Here is a 24,296-nt window from a genome sequence, read left to right on the forward strand (position 1 = left end):
CAGGGGTGGTTGCAGGGGGAAGGAATATGAATCAGTGGCAGAGAGGACAAAAAGGAATACCTTGGGGAGGAGGGTTTGGACATGCAGTGCAGAAAAATACAGGAGGTTTTCCTGGGGGACAGCAAAGCCTGATGGGGGTCCTGCACAATGCCTGGTGTGCGGACAAATTGGCCACATCTCGCAAGTATGTACATACAGGAGCAGGATGGATCAGAATGGGGGTATGCAGCAGCAGCACACATACCAGACAGAGAAGACTGACTATTATGCCCGAGATTACACGCAAGCACATATGTATGTACCACAACAGGCGCATACCCGGAGCACATAAACGCAGCAATATCAGTTCATGCTGCATGCATTACAGATGCAGGGACACATGCAGCAATCAGCAGGCACCAGTTCAACAGAACATTATAAACACGACACATGCAGGTTCACGATGTTGGCTGTCATGCGAAAACTAGGAGAGGTGACTGTTGTAGGGGGCAATCTATTTACAGGGCCAGGAATGTCATTAGATCGACAATAGGAAAGCCCAAAGACAGACCTGATGTGTTCAATCCTATCTGTTACACTCAATCCGGCTGAGGAGCCACATATAGAGTTGAATATAGGTAACAAGTCTTTTTCCTTTTTCATGGATATGGGGGCTACCAGGTCTTGTTTAAGGAAGGTGAGATACCCAATGTCAGGCATTGCCATGAATGTGCATGATTTACCACTTTATCTGGGAGAACACGACCTGACCATGCCACTATTATATTCCCAAAAGACACCTGTGAATATAATGGGTAGAGACATGATGAGCCGACTTAACATGACAATTTCATTTAAAGGCCAAGGGATAGTGTGCTCAATGGCAGGGAGTAATTACATGAATGTGAGGGAACTTATCCACGCTTATTGTGGCCTAATGGTACAAGGGGGGTGCCAGTAGACATCAAACAGTTTTCACATAGAGTAGAAGTGTTAATCGTGTGGCTCCCAGGGATACAGGGTAGACTGTTACACATACCTAATTAATTCCTATTCACACCAGAGGCTCCCTTAAATGAGAAAAAAGGAAAAGTGATCCCAACTGTCATGATGCCTACCCCCGGGGACCCAGACCAAGTCCAGCAACCCCGGAATCAGGCATCAAGTTACCCCAAGCAAGCCCAACAACTCCTGCTAGGGGCTATTTGGGTGCAGTCCTGGCGCCTATGGTGCCAGGCTCATATGGAGAGTCAGTTCTGGCGCCATAGGCACCAGGCTCATAGATTAAAACTTACCTGATGCGGACCATGCTGCAAACTTACCTGATGCAGACCATGCTGCAAGAGCTCCAAGCCAAAAGACGCTTGGAAGGGACTATTTTACCTAGGGACTATTTTCTTACTCGGGTGGGGTTGGGGAGGAATACTTACCTGGGACTACCTTGGAGGCTATTTAAACCACGCCCGAAGAGCAGCACACGCTTCGTGTTATTCTGCATCCAGCAGCGTAACGCTCACCGTGCCTGCAAGCCTGCATCCAGTCCTCTGCCACGCCCGCCTCGAGTTTGGAGCTCCTAGAAAAAGGGAGAAAGAAGGAGAAAAGGTTAGAACAAGAGCAATACCTTTGATCCTTGCCTGGATTACCGATCCATCGCGCCTTCGAGCTGGAAGAAAGAAGTTATTTTATGCGCGTCGCCTCGCCTGCTGCAGCGCCGCGCTGAACTCACCGGCCTTCACAGCATCTTCACATTCCACCGCATCCTTCTGCATGTTCCCGCCGCACTCCGGCACCTAAGGAGAAGACAAGAACAGCAAGGTGAGCCAAGGGAATACACAGAGGAATAGCCCCCATAGACTTACCTGATTTTACCACAGGGGGTACTATTCCTCTTCAAGGGTCGGCGCAGCTCCCACTGCATCCTAGCCGAACCCCGGCCCCTAAGGGGAAACAAAAGGACTGCAGGGTGAAACAAAGGGATTAACAAGGGGAACCCTCCTCACCACAAAAGACTTACCTGATTTTACCGCCAGAGGCATTATTCCCCGAGACTTCATACTTTCTCTCAGCGCCTGAATAAGGGAGAAAGCAACAGGTTACATATGGACATTATTTTATCGAACTGTTGGATAATACAAATCCTTACCAGCATATTACTGGTTGCCACGAGGAACTCTTCAGTAGGGTGAAGCTGCAACCTGCAAGGAATCAGACAAGAGTGAAAGTCAGGCATTTGAACTCTTAAGAACTATATACTTAAGGCGTCTTGCCGGGAATATCGGAGTCAATATTGTTCTGGAACTCACCAATTCCTTCGAGCCAGTGAAGCAACTGGTTATCTACGCGCCCCTGCGCTCAATGCAGGATGGAGAGCTCATCTTTTCAAACCATCAGGTGAGACTATAAGAGGGGACATAAAAGGTGATCAGTGGTTAGAACAGCGGGGTGGCGGGATTTACGCTCAGCTCCACGGGTGCAGAAGAATATTCCTATGGGCCAAGCAAATGAAGCTAGGTGGGCCAGTCCAGTCCGTCATCTCGGCCCTATGCGTCACATTGGTGGAGACCGCAGCTGTCCAGTCCAGATCGACGCCTCTGTGGGAGCCAGGTGAGCTTCACAGAACTCAAAGCCTACCTACAAATTCCCACTCGGGCATTATGGATACCTCAGAGACTGACCAATTGGCCCAATTACTAGGGGAACTGAGGGCTGAAGTGCATTCCGCCCGTCAAGAAACCAATGCTCTTAGGAGAGAACTGATTTTGTCAAAGGAGTGAACTGATGACCTTGGTAGGCAACTATTGCCAAGCCAGGCTGGACAAGCACCCCTACCTGGTTCCGGGGGAAATCCAGCTCCTGTGTTATCGAGTAACCCTGTGCACATAAACCTACCTGGAAATATTCCATTAGCTCCACCCGAACGCTTTGCTGGAGATCCCAAAAGGTTTGCCGTGTATATGAATCAATGCAGCTTGCACTTTTTATGCAGACCTGGAGCCTTCCCAAACGATCAAGCCAAGGTAGCCTTTGTATTGTCATATCTCAGCGGCAGTGCAGCTGATTGGTCAATTCCACTAGTTACTCAGGATGACCCAATTCTTTGGGATTTTCAGGGCTTTCAAACGAGCATGGAAAGACTATTTGCCCGGCACTCCCAAGGACAGGCCCTGGATAACAAACCTTTGTCCCTAGGACAGGGTAACTGTCATGATGCCTACCCCCGGGCATCCGGATCGAGTCCATCAGCCCCGGGAGCAGGCACCCAGATACTTATTAAAACCCCAACAGCCTCAGCTGGGGGCTGTTTGAATTCAGTCCTGGCGACTTAGGCGCTAGGCTCATCATAGAAATCAGTCCTGGCGCCATAAGCACCAGGCTCATAGACTTTACTTACCTTATGCAGACCATGTTGCAAATGAGTCCAAGCCAACATGATGGGACTATTGTATTACAGGGACTATTTTTCACTCGGGTGTGGTTCTGGGGAACTTCTTACCTGTGACTACTTTGCAGGCTATTTAAACCACGCCGAACAGCAGCCCATGCTTCGTGTTATTCTACATCCAGCAGCGTAACGCTCACCTTGTCTGCAAGTCAGCATCCAGTCTTCTGCCACGCCCGCCTTAAATCCGGAGCCCCTAGACAAAAGGAAAAGAAAGGAGAAGAGGTTAGATCACTGACATTATTTGATTCCTTACCTGATTCCGGACCCAGCACATCTCCGAGCCTGGAAAGGACATTATTTCAGCACGCATCGCTTCGCCAGCAGCAACGCCACGTTATACTCACCAGTCCACCGCATCTTTCGACTCGGCGCTGCCTCCATCATTTTCTTCGTCGAAACCCAGCTCCTGGGGGGAAAACAAAAGGAATAACAAGGTGAGCCGAGAAAGACAATCTCTTGCCACCATAGGCTTACCTGCTTTACCACCGGAGGTATTATCCTTTAATTCGCCGCATCTTCCTATGCCGCACCTATAAAGGGAGAGAAAACAGCAAGTTAAACTCATGCAACTTTTACCGGACAGTGTTTGGTAATACAGACTCTTACCTGAATGCCATCAGCTGCCTCCAGGCAATATTCTTTTGGACCCAGCTGCAGTCTAACGAGGGAATGGAACAAGAGTGAACATCAGACATATTGAACTCTTTGAACTTTATAGACACTGGAGTCAATATTCCTCCGGAACTCCTCCAGTACCTTCAAACCAGTGAAGTAACTGGTATCTACGCGCCCCTGCATGCCATACAGGACGGAGAGCTCATCATTTAAAAACATAAGGTGAGGTTACCAAGAGGGGATATCAGAGGTGATTAGTTGGGAGAACGAGAACAGTTTGGGGGCCATCACTAAAGTCCACAGGTGGCTAAATCCCTTTCTCCACTTGCAGGAGAATACTTCTACGAGTCCAGCAGACAAGATTAGGCGGGCCAGTCCAGACTGTCATCTCTGCACTACGCATCACGTTGGTGGAGACCGCAGCTGTCCGGGTCCGATCAACGCCCATGTGGGAACCAGGTGAGCGTAACAGAAAACAAAGCCTATCTACAAATCCCCACCCGGGCGTAATGGAGACCTCACAAACCGGCCAACTAGCCCCATTGTTAGGGGAACTTAGGGCAGAAGTGCACCCGCGCGCCAAGACACCAACGCCCTCAGGAGAGAATTGATTGTGTCAAAGGAGCGCACTGATGATCTTGCCAGACAACTGCTGCAAAACCAAGCCGGGCAAACACCACTACCTGGACTTGGGGGGAATTCAACCACCGTTTCATCGAGCAGCCCTGTGCAAGTGGTTCTACTAGGGAGCATTCCTTTAGCTCCACCCGAACGCTTTGCTGGGGACCCGAAAAGGTTTGCCATGTTCATGAACCAATGCTGCTTGCACTTTTTATGCAGACCAGGAGCTTTTCCAAACGACCAAGCCAAAGTAGCCTTTGTACTGTCATACCTTAGTGGCAGCCCAGCGGATTGGTCAATTCCATTAGTCAACCAGGATGACCCTCTTCTTCGGGATTTTCGGGGTTTTCAATTGAGCATGGAAAGACTATTCGCCAGACATTCACAGGGACAGGCCCTGGATAACAAACTTCTATCCCTACGACAAGGTCAGGACCTGCTAACTTATATCGCAACCTTCAATAGGTTGGTGGTGGAAACCGGATGGCCAGAGGTAAAGCGAATTACATTTTTTCATCGTGGACTTCGGGGTGAACTCAAAGATGTTTTGGCCCAAGTTGTGAACCCACCTCAGGATTGCGCAGAATATATAGACTTAGTGGTCCAGCTAGACCAACCACTTCAGAATAGAAAAGCTGATCGAGCTAAGTTCGAGAATCGGGTATTGGTTAAACCCAATGTTACTCCCAAAGGAACAGATGCATCAGAACCAATGCAGATCGGGGGGGTTAAGGGACCCTTAACTCAAAAAGAAAGAGATAGGAGACGACAGATGCAGTTGTGTCTGTACTGTGGGGCCTCAGGACATTTTCTACAGGATTGCCCTATAAAACCATCCAAGAAAGTAGTCGGAGTTTCTGATAGAAATCAAACAGGGCCTGATTCGGGAAAGGACCACGCCCGACAAGCGTAGAGGTCCGCTTGCCGAGCTCCAAGAAGGACACTCAGACCTCGCACCTAATCATACCAATGGTCCTTATTGATCCAAGGCAGCCATCAAGTATGCACGCAGTAGGCAAACATTGATAGCGGGCCGTAGGAAACTATGTGGACCACGAATTGGCTTCTAGGATGAATCTACCTCTCTGCAAAAAGACCACTTTGGATGTTATCACCACAGTCGATGGAACTGAAGTTGCCTCTGGGCCTGTAACTCATTCCACCAGAGAGATGACACTGTTGGGTCAAGATGGGCATCGAGAGACTATTGTGTTTGACTTAATCAAAGCCCCGCAGTTCCAAATAATACTGGGGATACCTTGGTTGGAAACACATAATCCTTGTATTGATTGGCGAGAGAAGAGAGTAACCTTCCCGGAGTGTGAACACACCTGTTACCCGGAAAAAACCTTGAACAAAAGCCTGGCCACATTCGCTAATCCAGTCATGCAGCTACCTCAGGAATATCAAGAATTCCAGGATGTTTTCCAAAAGCAGACAACTGCTGCAAAACCAAGCCGGGCAAACACCACTACCTGGACTTGGGGGGGAATTCAACCCCCGTTTCATCGAGCAGCCCTTTGCAAGTGGTTCTACCAGGGAGCATTCCTTTAGCTCCACCCGAACGCTTTTCTGGGGACCCGAAAAGGTTTGCCGTGTTCATGAACCAATGCCGCTTGCACTTTTTATGCAGACCAGGAGCTTTTCCAAATGACCAGCCAAAGTAGCCTTTGTACTGTCACACCTTAGTGGCAGCCCAGCGGATTGGTCAATTCCATTAGTCAACCAGGATGACCCTCTTCTTCGGGATTTTCAGGGTTTTCAATTGAGCATGAAAAGACTATTCGCCAGACATTCACAGGGACAGGCCCTGGATAACGAACTTCTATCCCTACGACAAGGAAACCAGGACCTGCTAACTTATATCGCAACCTTCAATAGGTTGGTGGTGGATACCGGATGGCCAGAGGTAAAGCGAATTACATTTTTTCATCGTGGACTTCGGGCTAAACTCAAAGATGTTTTGGCCCAAGTTGTGAACCCACCTCAGGCTTGCGCAGAATATATAGACTTAGTGGTCCAGCTAGACCACCGACTTCAGAATAGAAAAGCCGATCGAGCTAAGTTCGAGAATCGGTATTGGTTAAACCCAATGTTACTCCCAAAGGAACAGATGCATCAGAACCAATGCAGATCGGGGGGGTTAAGGGACCCTTAACTCAAAAAAAAGAGATAGGAGACGACAGATGCAGTTGTGTCTGTACTGTGGGGCCTCAGGACATTTTCTACGGGATTGCCCTATAAAACCATCCAAGAAAGTAGTCGGAGTTGCTGATAGAAATCAAACAGGGCCTGATTCGGGAAACGACCACGCTGAACAAGCGTAGAGGTCCACTTGCCGAGCTCAAAGAAGGACACTCAGACCTCGCACCTAATCATACCAATGGTCCTTATTGATCCAAGGCAGCCATCACGTATGCACGCAGTTAGGGCATACATTGATAGCGGGGCCGTAGGAAACTATGTGGACCACGAATTGGCTTCTAGGATGAATCTACCTCTCTGCAAAAAGACCACTTTGGATGTTATCACCACAGTCGATGGAACTGAAATTGCCTCTGGGCCTGTAACTCATTCCACCACAGAGATGACACTGTTGGGTCAAGATGGGCATCGAGAGACTATTGTGTTTGACTTAATCAAAGCCCCTTAGTTCCAAATAATACTGGGGATACCTTGGTTGGAAACACATAATCCTTGTATTTATTGGCGAGAGAAGAGAGTAACCTTCCCGGAGTGTGCACACACCTGTTACCCGGAAAAAACCTTAAACAAAAGCCTGGCCACAGTCGCTAATCCAGTCATGCAGTTACCTCAGGAATATCAAGAATTCCAGGATGTTTTCCAAAAAGAACAGGCAAACACCTTACCACCTCATAGGTCATACGATCGTCAAATCGACCTCATACCCGGTACACAACCTCCATGCAGTAGGATCTACGCCCTTACGGAACCCGAAAGCCATCACCTACGACAATACTTGGACCAATACCTTGCTAATGGCTTAATTCGTCCATTTAAGTCCCCCGCATCTTCAGCTTCATTCTTCGTGCCCAAAAAGGAAGGTGACCTCAGAACGTGCATAGACTACCGCGCATTAAACCAGATCACGGTGAAGAACCGATATCCATTGCCTCTGATCCCCGAACTACTAGACCAAGTAAAGGATGCTTGCATCTACACTAAATTAGATCTCCGAGGGGCATATCATCTGGTACGTGTAAAGAAGGGTGACGAATGGAAGACCTCTTTTCGCACCAAGTACGGATTATTTGAATATCAGGTGATGCCCTTCGGGTTGTGCAATGCACCAGCAGCCTTCCAGTATTTTATGAACGATGTCCTTCGTGAACTCATTGACGTCTATGTTGTCGTATACATAGACGAAATTCTAGTGTACTCCTCCTCAGAATCAGACCATGTTAAGCATGTTTGTGCAGTCCTTGAGAAACTACGCCAGCACAAGTTATATGCAAAATTGGAAAAATGTGTTTTTCATGCTACAGAAGTTGAATTCCTTGGATTTATCCTGACTCCAAAAGGAGTCCGAATGGACTCTCGAAAGGTGGACGCAATTCTCAAGCGGCCATCACCCAGTTCAGTTAAAGGGGTGCAAAGCATGCTTGGATTTGCTAATTTCTACCTCAGATTTATTCCTGAATTCTCATATGTTGTACACCCCATCACAGCACTTTTGCGAAAAAACAAACGCTTCTTGTGGACCGAAGAGGCTGAAAAAGCCTTCCAAGAACTGAAATTGAAATTCACGTCGGCACCTGTCTTAAAGCATCCACGCCCGAGCTCCCATACATAGTTGAAACCGATGCATCCAGTTTAGCCATGGGGTCTGTCCTGTCCCAGAAGGATCCGGAAACCGGTCAACTTCATCCAGTAGCATTTTGGTCCAGAAAAGTCTCGGCCCCCGAATTAAACTATGCGGTTACCGATAAAGAGATGTTAGCCATCAAATCCGCCTTCAAGGCTTGGCGGCATTATCTTCTCGGTGCCAGGCATACCATTACTGTAATCACCGATCACAGAAACTTCCAGTATTTAAAAACAGCCAAGGCCCAAACATCACGTCAACTTCGATGGGCCTTATTCCTTGCCGAATTCGATTTCGTGATCACTTATCGACCAGGTTGTAAGAATGGTAAGGCAGACGCTTTATCCCGAATTGGGATGGGAGAAGCATATTCGAACCCGGAACCGGTGCCTATAATTCCTGAACAAAGAATTCTTGGGATAACTACTCTACAGACCTTAGAAGATATTCATTTAAAGATCCAACAACTTTTCGATTCAGCAGCCCTGCAGGAATGGGTTAAAAAGGGTCAAGATTATTCTGTTGTCAATGACCTACCTTACTATCAAGGGCGTCTATTTCTACCACACAAGGAACTACAAGAACAAGTCATCTCCAATTACCATGAAGCTCTGATGGAAGGGCACCCAGATATTGCAAAAACTGAAGCTAAAATTAAAAGACAATTCTGGTGGCCCACCTGGCGAAAAGATGTAAAGTCATTTGTACTGTCTTGTGGCATCTGCGCCAGAACAAAAGTCAAAAGAAGAAACCAGCTGGTCTTTTACAACCTTTAGATATTCCACCCACACCATGGCACACTTTGTCTTTAGACTTTATTACAGATCTACTGCCATGTAATGGATTCAACACCATTCTAGTTATTGTGGATCTTTTTTGCAAGATGGCCCACTTTATTCCTCTAAAAGGATTACCTTCTGCTTTAATCTTGGCAAGGAATTTCTCGAAAATATTGTTCGAATACATGGATTTCCTTCCGTATTGATCTCTGACCGAGGTAGTCAGTTCATTTCGCAATTTTGGCAGAAGTGTTGTCAATTGGCACAAATCGACGTAAGGTTATCAACCAGTCACCGTCCCCAAACCGATGGTCAGACGGAGAGAACCAACCAGACTCTTGAACAATACCTACGTTGTAAGCTCCACCAAACTGAAAGTAATTGGAAGGACATTTTATGGATTTCTGAATACGCATACAATAACTCTGTACATTCAGGAACCGGACAAAGCGCCTTTTATACCATATATGGACATCATCCTCGAACCTCAGAACACGATTCGCCCCAGCATTTAGAAATGCCGGCAGTAACTCATCGGCATTCTACTATTACACAAGCTTTTAAAGAGGCAACAAAACATTTGAAACAAGCAAAAGATAAATACAAGAAAAATGCTGATCAACATAGAAGTGAGACCCCACCATATCGAATCGGAGACCAAGTATGGCTGGCTACAAGACATATACCTCTGAAAGGAACTCGGACTTTTAATCCTAGATATTTGGGACCTTACACCATTAAGGCCATTATCAACCCGGTGGCCGTCAAATTAGAATTACCATCTAATATGCGGATTCATCCTGTCTTTCATGTTTCACTTCTAAAACCAGTTCAACCCGGGACAAGATTAACCAAACCACCTGACCCCATCCTAATAGATGGAGAACCTGAATTCGAGGTAAAAAACATCTTGGACTCTAAAATGGTTAAATCAAGACTTTTTTATTTAATGGACTGGAAGGGTTATAGACCACAAGAAAGGTCATGGGAACCTAGTGACCACCATGTTCATGCTCCTCGATTGGTGAAAAAATTCCATCGGGACTTCTCAGACAAGCCAGGGCCAAGGGGAAGAACAACTTTAGGAGGGGCCTTGAGAGGGAGTGCTGTCATGATGCCTACCCCCGTTCATCCGGATCGAGTCCATCAGCCCCGGGAGCAGGCATCCAGATACTTATTAAAACCCCAACAGCCCCGGCTGGGGGCTGTTTGGATTCAGTCCTGGTGCCTTAGGCGCCAGGCTCATCATAGAAATCAGTCCTGGCGCCACAGGCGCCAGGCTCATAGACTTTACTTACCTTATGCAGACCATGCTGCAAATGAGTCCAAGCCAACATGATGGCACTATTTTATTACAGGAACTATTTTTCACTCGGGTGTGGTTCTGGGGAACTTCTTACCTGGGACTACTTTGCAGGCTATTTAAACCACGCCTGAACAGCAGCCCATGCTTCGTGTGTCTGCAAGTCAGCATCCAGTCTTCTGCCACGCCCGCCTCAAATCCGGAGCTCCTAGACAAAAGGAAAAGAAAGGAGAAGAGGTTAGATCACGGACATTATTTATTCCTTACCTAATTCCGGACCCAGCACAGCTCCGAGCCTGGAAAGGACGTTATTTCAGCACGCGTCGCTTCGCCAGCAGCAACGCCACGTTATACTCACCAGTCCACCGCATCTTTCGACTCGGCGCTGCCTCCATCATTTTCTTCGGGGGGTAAACAAAAGGAATAACAAGGTGAGCCGAGAAAACCGACAAAGACAATCTCTTGCCACCATAGGCTTACCTGCTTTACCACCGAAAGGTATTATCCTTTAATTCGCTGATTCTTCCTATGCCGCACCTATAAAGGGAGAACAAACAGCAAGTTAAACTCATGCAACTTTTACCGGACAGTGTTTGGTAAAACAGACTCTTACCTGAACGCCAACAGCTGCCTCCAGGCAATATTCCTTTGGACCCAGCTGCAACCTAACGAGGGAATGGAACAAGAGTGAACATCGGACATATTGAACTCTTTGAACTTTATAGACACTGGAGTCAATATTCCTCCGGAACTCCTCCAGTACCTTCAAACCAGCGAAGTAACTGGTATCTACGCGCCCCTGCATGCCATGCAGGATGGAGAGCTCATCATTTAAAAACATAAGGTGAGGTTACCAAGAGGGGATATCGGAGGTGATTAGTGGGGAGAACGAGAACAGTTGGGGGGCCATCAATTCCAGGAGAATACTTCTACGAGTCCAGCAGACAAGATTAGGCGGGCCAGTCCAGACTGTCATCTCTGCACTACGCATCACGTTGGTGGAGACCGCAGCTGTCCGGGTCCGATCGACGCCCCTGTGGGAACCAGGGGAGTGTAACAGTAACCAGGACCTTCAATCTTACATCGCAACCTTTAATAGGTTGATAGTGGAAACTGGATGGCCTGAGGTAAAACGAATCACGTTATTTCATCCAGGGCTTCGAGGAGAACTCAAGGATGTCTTGGCTCAAGTAGCGAACCCACCTCAAGACTGTGCTGCATATGTAGACTTAGTGTTCCAGTTAGATCACAGACTTCAGAACAGAAAGGCTGATCGAGCCAAGTTTGAGAACAGGGTGTTGGTCAAAACCCACGCTAACCCCAAAGGAGCAGGTGCTTCAGAACCCATGCAAATAGGAGGGGTTAAAGGACCCTTAACCCAGTAGGAAAGAGAAAGGAGATGGCAAATGCAATTGTGTCTATATTGTGGAACTTCTGGGCATTTTCTACGGGATTGCCCTGTAAAACCACCCAAGAAGGTGGTAGGAGCTGCTGATAAAAGCCATATGGAGTCAGACTCGGGAAACTACCACGCCCGACAAGCGTAGAGGTCCACTTGCCGAGCTTGAAGAAGGATACTCAGACCTTGCATTTCATCATACCAATGGTCCTCGTAGATCCAGGTCAGCCATCGCGTATGCACGCAGTAAGGGCATACATTGATAGCGGGGCCATAGGAAACTATGTGGACTGCGAATTGGCTTCCAGGATGAATCTGCCGAAAAACCACCTCAGATGTCATCACCACAATCGATGACACTGAAATTGCCTCTGGGCCTGTAACTCATAATAATGCCACCGCAGAGATGCCACCGCAGAGATTACATTATTGGGTCCGGATGGGCATCGAGAAACTATTGTGTTTGATCTAATTAAGGCCCGCAGTTCCAAATAATACTGGGGATACCTTGGTTGGAAGCACATAATCCTTGTATTGATTGGAGAGAGAAGAGAATAACCTTCCCGGATTGTGCGCAAACCTGTTAACCAAAGAAAAATCTGAGCTCAGGCCTGGCCACAGTAACCTACCCACATCAAAGGGAGAACTCTGGACTGGCTAGCTGTGCACAACTGCCCAGTTCTGGTCTCTGCCATACTCCCACAGCCTTGGACAGACCACTATCTGATCTCGTTTACCCTAAAGACAACCCTAGTACAAGCCAGTACTATAGCTCCACCCATCCAATCCCGTAACAAAAAAAACATCACCTTGGAAAACTTGATCCCACTTATCACACCTACCTTGAATGCCATACCGGACCACACTGATCCATTCACGATGGTGGATATCTATAATAAAATCATGCTCTCATCCCTCGACGATATAGCCCCTTTGAAGCTAAAAAAGAGCAAGCCCCGGAAACACATTAACTCCTGGTTCTCACCTCATCTCAAAGCCCTCAGACAAGAAAAGCGACGATGTGAGAAAATCTGGCGAGCTTCCCCCTCTGAAAAAAACAAAAAAAACCTGAGTAGCCTAGCCTCCCAATATAAAAAAGAAATTATACTGGCTAAACAATCGTCATTCAGCACGCGGATCTCACAAGCCAAATCTAACACTAGAGAGCTTTTCACAATACTTAAAGAGATCGAATCCCCGATTCAAATACCTGACCTGTGTATTAAAGATAAAAATTGGTGCACAGGCATTCAAAATGCCCTAGCGAACAAAATCTCATCCCTTAAGACTAAAATAAGCACTAAAAAAGAATCTCTACTCTCCTCCACCAAACAGAGTACCGCCTCCCACAAAAAGGTCTACCCGTCTCAATCCCCCCCCCTAGCGATTAACCCATCCTTCTACTTCCACAAAGTATCCACCAAAGAAGTAGAGAATACTATTCTCACCCTCAAACCCTCAAATTGCCATGGAGACTTATGCCCCGCTCAACTGATTAAGGATGCTGCCCGTGATCTCGCACCTTTTATCACCAAGCTAATAAATGCGTCCTTCACATCAGGTACCGTACCTAATAACTTAAAACAGTCTTGGGTCCTCCCTCTGCTTAAAAAACCGAATCTGGACCCATCCACCCCCACCAATTACCGCCCCATTACCACAGTACCTTTCCTCCTCAAAATCATCGATAAAATAGCATACCAACAGATCCAACACCACCTTGAGCATTTCCAACTCCTAGGCGTCCGTCAATCAGGCTTCAGGCCACAACACGGAACAGAGACCGCACTCATAGATCTCAAGGCACAGATAGATGGGCTGAGAGACCAGGGGAAGACAGCACTATTGCTTCTCCTTGATCTCTCTGCGGCCTTCGATCTGGTCGACCATGAAATCCTGTGCAACCACCTACAAATAGCTGCCCACTTTTCTCAAGATGCTACTAACTGGATCCAATCTTTCCTCAATAACCGCACAATGAGAGTCTTCTCATTAACAGCATCAGCTGACCCTATCCCGATCACATGCGGTGTACCGCAAGGATCATGCGTCTCCCCTACACTTTACAACATTTTCACGAAGCCCCTTTTCGATGATCTAGACGATCTGGGTATCACCTACACTAACTACGCCGATGATACCCAGATCCTCATCCCGTTGTCGGGGGATTATGACAAGGATTTGGCCTTCGTTAATAAAGTGTACCTCATCATCCAGGCATGGATGGCCGCACACGGACTATGCCTGAATGATGACAAGACGGAACTTCTCATTTTAGGCTCCACACACCTCCTTAACAAATTGGGCCACAAATACTCCTCATTCATAATTGACAACAACAAAATCATGGTAGCTAAGGAGGTTAAAACCCTCGGATTCTATCTAGATTCCACCCTTACCCTCAACAAACAAGTGAACGCAATGGCCTCCTCCACCTCTTACACTTGCAAACTTATCAGGGCAGCCAAACCCTTTCTCTCCCCCACCAACTGCACTACCTTGGCCAGGGCACTGATCCTGTCCAAGTTGGACTATTGCAATGCCCTATATGTAGGCTGTAATAAATACATCTCCAACAAAATTCAAATACTCCAGAACAATGCCCTCAGAGCGGCCCTTAGCATCCCGAAGAAAGCCCACATCTCAGATTTCAGAAGAACTGCTAATTGGCTATCCACTATGGACAAGATATTTCTTAAATCAGTGTCTTTGATTCACAAATGCCTCCACCAAGCAGCCCCCCAATACCTCATCGCTAGATTTACCAGACCCACCCTTTCCCGCCCCACGAGAACGGCCAACTCCAACCTTCTTCTGGTGCCCAGGTTTAAACGTACTTCATCTGGGGGTAACAGCTTTCCAGTAAAAGCAGCACAATACTGGAACTCCCTCCCTCCGTCGTGCAGGGAAGACCTACCTTACCACCAGTTCAGAGCTAGAACCATCAACTGGCTCAAATCCCTCGACTTACAATGACTCCTAGAGACCCAGATGTGCCTCTACTATGTGGCGCATCACTGAATATAAATTTGTTTATAGTACTGCCCTAATGCACATGTTATGTTCGTCACTTACGCTTTAATTGTAAATATGTTTATAGTATTGCCTTTAATGTACATGCTCTACCCTCCTACTTGGCGTGATATTTCCGGCAATGTAACCCTAGCTGGACCTCGCCACACGTATGTAACGAAGCTTTGCAACCCTCTTGATGCCTCTGCGCCTGGCTACCTTCGGGTTTGGTGCGCATTACAAATAAATAAAATACAAATACAAAATACAAATACAGCAGTCATGCAACTACCTCCTGAATACCAAGAATTCCAGGATGTCTTCCAAAAAGAACAGGCAAACACCTTACCTCCTCACAGATCGTACGATTGCCAAATCGATCTCATACCCGGTGCACAACCCCCTTGTAGCAGGATCTATGCCCTCACAGAACCTGAGAACCTTCACCTACGACAATACTTACACCAGTACCTTGCCAATGGCTTTATTCGCCCATCTAAGTCCTCTGCATCTTCAGCTTTGTTCTTCGTGCCTAAAAAGTAAGGTGACTTCAGAACATGCACAGACTACCGCGCATTGAACCAGATAACTGTTAAGAACCGATACCCATTGCCTCTGATCCGTGAACTACTAGACCAAGTGAAGGACGCTTGCATATACACTAAATTAGATCTCCAGGGGGCATACCATCTGGTACCTGTAAAAGAGGGCGACGAATGGAAGACTGCTTTCCGCACTAAGTATGGGTTATTCGAATACCAGGTGATGCCTTTCGGGTTGTGCAATGCACCTGCAGCCTTCCAATACTTCATGAACGATGTCCTTCGTGAACTCATTGACGTTTGTCGATGATATTCTAGTATACTCCTCTTCAGAATCTGACCATGTGAAGCACGTCCGAGCAGTCCTTGAGAAATTGCACCAGCAGAAACTATATGTAAAACTGTAAAAATGCATTTTTCATGCCACAGACGTTGAATTCCTTGGGTTTATCCTGACTCCAAAGGGAGTCCGAATGGACTCACGAAAGGTGGACGCAATCCTTAAGTGGCCATCACCAAGTTCAGTTAAAGGAGTACAAAGTATGCTCGGCTTTGCCAATTTCTACCGCAGATGCATCCCGGACTTTTCACATGTTGTACGTCCCATCACAGCACTCTTACGAAAAAATAAATGCTTTATGTTGACTGAAGAAGCTGAAAATGCCTTCCGAGAGCTGAAAGCGAAATTCACGTCTGCACCTGTATTAAAGCCCCCGCGCCCTGAACTTCCATACATAGTGGAAACTGATGCATCCAGTCTAGCCATGGGAGCTGTCCTGTCTCAAAAGGACCCTGAAACTGGCCAGCTTCACCCAGTAGCAATTTGGTCCAGAAAGTTCTCGGCACCCGAGTTAAACTATGTGGTTACTGATAAGGAGTTATTAGCCATTAAATCCGCCTTCAAGGCTTGGTAGCACTATCTTCTCGGTGCCAGGCATACCATTACTGTGATCACCGATCACCGGAACTTACAGTATTTAAAGACAGCCAAGTCCCAATCGTCACGTCAACTCCGATGGGCATTGTTCTTTGCCGAGTTCAATTTAGTGATAACCTATCGACCTGGTTGTAAGAATGGTAAAGCAGATGCCTTATCTCGAATAGGGATGGGAGAGGCAGAAGTGAACCCAGAACCAGTACCTATAATTCCGGAACAAAGGATTCTTGGCATGACTACTCTACGGACACTGGAGGACATTCAGGTAAAGATCCAGCAACTCTTTGATCCTACAGCTTTGCAGGACTGGGTAAAGAAAGGCCCAGACTACTCTGTCACCAATGATCTGCTTTATTACCAAGGGTGGCTATTTCTGACACACAAGGAACTACAAGAGCTAGTCATTTCCCGTTATCATGATACTCTAATGGAGGGGCACCCAGGTATTGCAAAAACTGAAGCTAAAATTAAAAGACAATTCTGGTGGCCCAACTGGTGAAAGGATATTAAATCATTTGTGATGTCTTGTGGCATTTGCGCCCAAAACAAAAGTCAAAAGAAAAAACCAGCTGGACTCTTACAACCTTTGGACATTCTGCCTACACCATGGCACACCTTATTGTTAGACTTTATTACTGATCTACCCCCATGCAATGGATTTAACACCATTCTAGTTATTGTGGATCTTTTTTCCAAGATGGCCCACTTAATTCCTTTAAAGGGATTACCTTCTACATCAATCCTGGCCAAGGAGTTCCTCGACAACATTGTTCGCATACACGGATTTCCGTCCGTATTGGTCTCTGACCAGGGCAGTCAATTCATTTCACATTTTTGCAAAAAATGCTGTCAATTGGCGCAAATCGATGTGAGGTTATCGACCAGTCACCACCCCCAGACCGATGGTCAAACAGAGAGGACCAACCAAACTCTCGAACAATAACTGAGTTGTATGTTACATCAGACAGAGAGTAACTGGAAAGACATTCTTTGGATCGCCGAATATGCATACAATAATTCAGTACACTTTGGAAATGGACAAAGCCCCTTTTATACCTTATATGGGCACCATCCTCGAACCTCAGACCTTGACTCACCCCAACAGAAATGCCTGTGGTGGACCATTTGCACGCTACGATTACACAAGCCTTTAAGGAAGCAACTACACATTTAAAACAGGCGAAAGAAAAATACAAGAAAGATGCTGATCGGCATAGAAGTGATTCTCCACAATACAAAATAGGGGACCAAGTATGGTTAGCCACAAAACATATACCTCTAAAGGGAACACAGACCTTTAACCCCAGATATTTGGGACCTTACTCTATTAAGGCAATTATCAACCCGGTGGCTGTCAAGTTGGATTTACCTGCTAATATGCAAATTCATCCCGTCTTTCATGTGTCACTTTTGAAGCCAGTACAACCAGGGACAGGAGTAACCAAGCCACCAGACCCCATCCTTGTAGATGGAGAACCCGAATTTGAAGTTAAGAACATCCTGGACTCCAAGCTGATAAAGTCAAAATGTTTTTATTTAATCGACTGGAAAGGTTATGGACCACAGGAAAGGTCATGGGAACCTAGTGACCATGTTCATGCACCCCGATTGGTGAAAAAATTCCACCGAAATTTCCCAGACAAACCGAAACCACAGGGAAGAATGACTTTAGGAGGGGCCCTTGGGGGGAGTGCTGTCATGATGCCTACCCCCAGGGACCCAGATCAAGTCCAGCAACCCCGGAAGCAGGCATCAAGTTACCCCAAGCAAGCCCAACAACCCCTGCTAGGGGCTATTTGGCACCAGGCTCATATGGATAGTCAGTCCTGGCGCCATAGGCGCCAGGCTCATAGATTAAAACTTACCTGATGCAGACCATGCTGCAAACTTACCTGATGCAGACCATGCTGCAAGAGCTCCAAGCCAAAAGAGGCTTGGAAGGGACTATTTTACCTAGGGACTATTTTTTACTCGGGTGGGGCTGGGGAGGAATACTTACCTGGGACTACTTTAGCGGCTATTTAAACCACGCCCGAAAAGCAGCACACGCTTCGCGTTATTCTGCATCTAGCAGCGTAACGCTCACCGTGCCTGCAAGCCTGCATCCAGTCTTCTGCCACGCCCGACTCGAGTTTGGAGCTCCTAGAAAAAGGGAGAAAGAAGGAGAAAAGGTTAGAACAAGAGCAATACCTTTGATCCTTGCCTGGATTACCGATCCATCGCGCCTTCGAGCTGGAAGAAAGAAGTTATTTTATGTGCGTCGCCTCGCCTGCTGCAGCGCCGCGCTGAATTTACCGGCCTTCGCAGCATCTTCCCATTCCACCGCATCCTTCTGCATGTTCCCGCCGCACTCCGGCACCTATGGAGAAGACAAGAACAGCAAGGTGAGCCAAGGGAATACACAGAGGAATACCCCCCATAGACTTACCTGATTTTACCACAGGGGGTACTATTCCTCTTCAAGGGTCGGCGCAGCTCCCACTGCATCCTAGCCGAACCCCGGCCCCTAAGGGGAAACAAAAGGACTGCAAAGTGAAACAACGGGATTAACAAGGAGAAACCTCCTCACCACAAAAGACTTACCTGATTTTACCGCCGGAGGCATTATTCCCTGAGACTTCATACTTTCTCTCAGCGCCTGAATAAGGGAGAAAGCAAAAGGTTACATATGGACATTATTTTATCGAACTGTGTTGGATAATACAAATCCTTACCAGAATATTACCGGTTGCCACAAGGAACTCTTCAGTAGGGTCAAGCTGCAACCTTCAAGGAATCGGACAAGAGTGAAAGTCAGGCATTTGAACTCTTACGAACTACATACATATGGCGTCTTGCCGGGAATATCGGAGTCAATATTGTTCTGGAACTCACCAATTCCTTCGAGCCAGTGAAGCAACTGGTATCTACGCCCCCCGGCGCTCAATGCAGGATGGAGGGCTCATCTTTTCAAACCATCAGGTGAGACTATAAGAGGGGACATCAAAGGTGATCAGTGGGGAGAACAGCGGGGTGGGGGATTTATGCTCAACTCCACGGGTGGTTAATTCCCTTTCTCCATTTGCAGAAGAATATTCCTACGGGCCAAGCAAACAAAGCTAGGTAGGCCAGTCCAGTCCGTCATCTCGGCCCTAGGCGTCACATTGGTGGAGACCGCAGCTGTCCAGTCCAGATCGACGCCTCTGTGGGAGCCATGTGAGCGTAACATCAACAGAACTTGAGGCAATTATAGTAAGAGATGAAAACATAGTACTTCATGGGACTAACGATGCAGGACGATCATGGAGAACTGTAATTTCAGTAGGGAAAGGATACAGGTTAACAGACGTGACAGATGAGGAGTTGTTCCAAGACGTTCGATCAGATAACGAGGTGGTGTTTGACATAAGCATCACACATTGGGTGGAAATACGTTACAAGTAAGTACCACAGAGAATAGCTGTGTTGCGAAAAACCGCCACCCCCATTCCTCGAGGAAGACTTAGGGCAGGTACCCAGTGTCTTATGGACCAATAGTCCCTATGACAGGGGTCTGCTAAAAGGGATAGGAGTGGCCAAGATAAAGCTTACACCAGGGGCTATTTTACCAAGGGCAAGGCAGTATCCTCTATCAAGGGTGTCAGATGAGGGTATTTACGAGATGAACTCTGGAAGGCCTTCTAGTACCCTCAGAATTGCAGTGCAACACCGCAGTGTATCCATTGAAAACGACGACAGGGGATCATGGCGTTTTATTCCTGATTTGCACCCATTGAACCAAATTGTTGAAGCAGAATTCTATTTAGTTCCGAACCCAGAAATAATTTTGTGCAGCATTCCAACTGACGCTTCGCACTTCACGGTAATAGATTTGAAGAAAGCCTTCTTTTCAATACCACTCCATGAAAAGTCACAGGACTTAATTTCCTTTGTATATAGACACTGGAGGTGGAAACACATGAGACTCCCACAAGGGTACTGTGAGTTATCTTCCATCTTAAATAGGGTCCTTCTGATGGATCTGGGCAAAATACAGATAAAGGGCACAGTCATACAATACGTGGACAACAATTTAATTTGTAGCAAATCAGAGGAACAGTTTCAAAATGACTCAGTATATTTGCTGACAGCATCGACAGAAAAGGGTTATAAGGTGGACAAGGCAATATTACAATATTGCAAATGGGAAGTGCTATACATAGGGCAGCTGATATCACAAGAAGGATGAAAAGTGACTCCAGAAAGGGCTGAGGCGATCAGTACAACACTGATGCCAAAGAAAGTGAGTGAAATGCAGCAGTTTCTGGGCCTTTGCAATTATTGCAGAGCCTGGATTTGTATTTGTTTATTTGTATAGCACTCCCAGCCCAACGGCATCTATAGTACATACACAAGACCCTTGTTGAGCAGACTTAGGGAGGCACAGAGAAGGAATAGTAAGTTAGTATGGACATATGAAATGACTGAAGTATTCGAAGAGCTGAAGAAAGCAATATGCACAGTTCCAGTACTGGGGATTCGAGACTATCACGTCAAATTTGATTTCTTCTCACACGCCAATGGAGTGGTGATGACTGTGGTACTCGCACAGAAGACTACCATAGGGCACAAGCCATTAACTTATAGCGGGTGTTTAGACCCAGTGATGAGCAGACATTACCCTTTTGAGTAAGCTCTGACTACATTGGAGACGTTAAGCCCTGCTGAGATGAGACCTCTTCCGATCTAGGAGAAGACGATTTGATGCAAGGAGAAGACAAAGACAAAGAAGAAGAACATCAACCGAGGATAACACAGTCCAGAGCAAGAGAGTTAGGGAAGGACAATATGCACACCCAGAATAGGCACACTAACTTTTTCTTACAATAGGCATTTGTCGAGAAAGTAAGGACAGTTCAAGCTATATGGTGCTTAGTAGATGTAACCAATTTCAGGAATGCTTCATCCGCTTTGTTATACGGATGTAAATTGAACAAATGATTCTTTCACAGTTGTTTTTTCATGCTTTTCTGTTATATTTTGCCCACATCTACCCACCATTGACCTGTGGAAACCCATCTATCATTACTCTGCTTGGTGATTTGAGACTCCGTATAGTGTGGGAGCGATTGTTCTTTGCAGCACTCACCCAATACTGTAGGCATAGAGCTTAGTCTAACATACACTAACACGACAGTAACTCATTTCTCAGGCTTTTCAGGTGAGTTGCATACACTCTTGGATCAACGCAAAGAAACAATCAAGAATAACAACATGAGATATATAATTTGTAATATTGTGATAATGTCTGTGTCTTCTGCTGTCTACCTCTTTACACTCCTTGCTTTACAAAGGTTAATGTCTCCCCAAGCACAAGCTTTGATCTTTCCTACCGTGATCCCGATCCATGCTGTTACGAAAGCCATATCTAGGCCGGCAACAAAAGAGAGCTGTTATGTTTGCTCTCTCATCCCCTGTGCCATGAGTGCATCCAGAACATTTGTGGTAACTGAAATTCCAGCGACAAGAGCACAATGCATTTATCGCTATGCACCACAAAAGGACAATTTCAAGGGAAGCGTGCCACACTAATGTGGATGTCCAAGAACATGTTCCCGTATGAAGATAACTACATAAAGACTCAATAAATGTTGGACGATTACTGGAATACAGATAAAAGTATAGAGTACATTGCAGAGGGCCCACGCAAAGGGGAAGTACAGACAGAGTAACAATGTTCCAAGAAAGGACCCATAGAAATAGGAGGAATGGCAGGATGCTGGGAAAGACCACAGATGCTGGTGCATGGACAAGTATACACAACAGACGGATGGAAAGAAGGAGTTGTTGGGAGCAAAGCACATGCTCTCCTAATGGTTCCAGTTGAAGCAGTATAGCAAGAAAATGACAAGTGATTCAAGGAATGGGAAGCAAGTGCCAAACTGCTCACATGTGTAGAAAATGAAGCAGGGCCCATGCCCATCATACTGCTTAAGGGAGCAGCTTTATGTTTCCAGAATGATGGTGAAGTAGAGGTTGTAGAAAATGAAGGCTGCAAGCAGTTTTCGAGGATACCAGGCATGAAGGTTGGCCTGTGGGTTGATGGCATACCCGCAGCTGCCTCCCAATTGGCGAGGGATACGTTCACGTGTACATCTAAAAACCGCAGCATTAGTTGTGCCTCAGAATGACACACAAATGGAAGCGCTACCTAAAATGGATACCAACAAAAGGAAGCAGAGTTCTGTAGGGCTGACCAGCATAAAAAGGGGAACTATGATTCATCAGACATGGAAAAGGCATTGGATGAAATACCACCAGAGCACATGCTGTTCAGCAGAACTGAGCTGTTCTTTGCATCTATCGTTCGAGCAGTACAGACAAACACAAATGCCAAATGGCTCCCGATTACACAGTGGGGGCTGATGCAGACAATAAACTCAACCATCAAGGGGTTCAACGCCATCAAGGAACAGCTGAGAGCAGTTAGACTAATGGCCCTCCAGAACTGATACGTTCTAAATCTCCTCAGAGTCATAGAGGGAGGCACTTGCACCAAGATTGGGTCTTCTTGTTGTACATTCATTTCTGACGACGAAAGCAACGGGACACTAATAGAGGCCATAACCTGACTCTCAGAGTTGCACACGAAGATGGAGACAGAAACTAAAACTGTCGGAAAAGACAAGGGGTGGCTGTCTTACATATTCTCATGGATACCAACATGGATGGCCAATGGACTGAAAGTACTGGCAGCAACTCTGATATTAGTGTTGCTGACATTTTGTGTCATCAGGATATGGTATGATATGATATGTTAAGTCATTTATAACGCGCCTGTACACAAGTGTTTCTATGCCCGACAAGACAAGGAAGGGGAAGACAAAGGGGAACAAAAACAAATGATCTTACTAGGCCTTGTGTCATTCAGATCTTGAAAGAGCAAGGGGAAGGGAGAGGAGAAGTGCCAGGGGGAGGGAAAGGGAGAGTGCAGTAGCAAAGCTCAAGTAAGTGCCTCCGGGGTGGCCGGGTACTGTAGGATTGGAGATACAGTCCCTAGTGCACAGTAGACCTGGAGGCAGTGCATGGGGCTACTGGTTGTGAAGGAGCCTGTTCCCCATAAGGTTAAGAGGGAGGCCAGGTAACCAGTTAGTGCAGCAGACAAGAACTTCAGCAGGGGAGGGAGAGAGAGAACGCAGACAATAAAAGGAAGGCCTTGAGTTGCTTCTGCAATCTGAGGTGGTCCTGCTCAAGTTCAAGAGAGGCAGGAAGGCTGTTTCAGAGGGAGGCCCCAGCCGAGGAGAGAGATCTACCCCCACTATCAGCCTGGAGATGCGTCTGACCCTCAGAGAGTTGGAGGTGGATGAGCAGAGGGCTTGAGAAGGAAAGTGCATAGGAAGAGAGAGTTTGCTGAAGTATGGTCCCTGACCCCAGAAAGCCTTGTGGACAATGCAGAGGGTCCTGAACTTGATCCTTGCAGCCACCGGGAGCCAGTGGAGCGATATCAGGGCTGGAGAGATACGATCACTGGGCTTAAGGCCAAGGACTAGTCTTGCAGTACTGTTCTGGATTCGTTGCAGAGGGCAAAGAGTAGAGGCAGGCAGATTTAGAAAGAGGCTGTTGCAGTAGTCCAGCCTAGAGAGAACCAGGGCTATGGAGACAGTGGCTTCTGAGGGAAAGGGAAAAAAGGAAGAACACGCTGAGGAGGTGCAGCTGGTAGTGGGACTACTTAGAGACGCCTGTGATGTGAGGAGAGAAGGAGAAGGTGGAGTCAAAGATGAAACCAAGGTTTTTTGCCTTGATGGAAGGCACCCGTAGAGGGCCCAAGGAGGGTGGCCAGAGTGAAAGAGGGAAAGTGGGAGCAGGGGTCCCAATGAGAAGAA

The sequence above is a fragment of the Ambystoma mexicanum genome, chromosome 4p, assembly GCF_040938575.1.
Source record: "Ambystoma mexicanum isolate Mex_15411 chromosome 4p, UKY_AmexF1_1, whole genome shotgun sequence".
Classification (NCBI taxonomy): Eukaryota; Metazoa; Chordata; class Amphibia; order Caudata; family Ambystomatidae; genus Ambystoma; species Ambystoma mexicanum.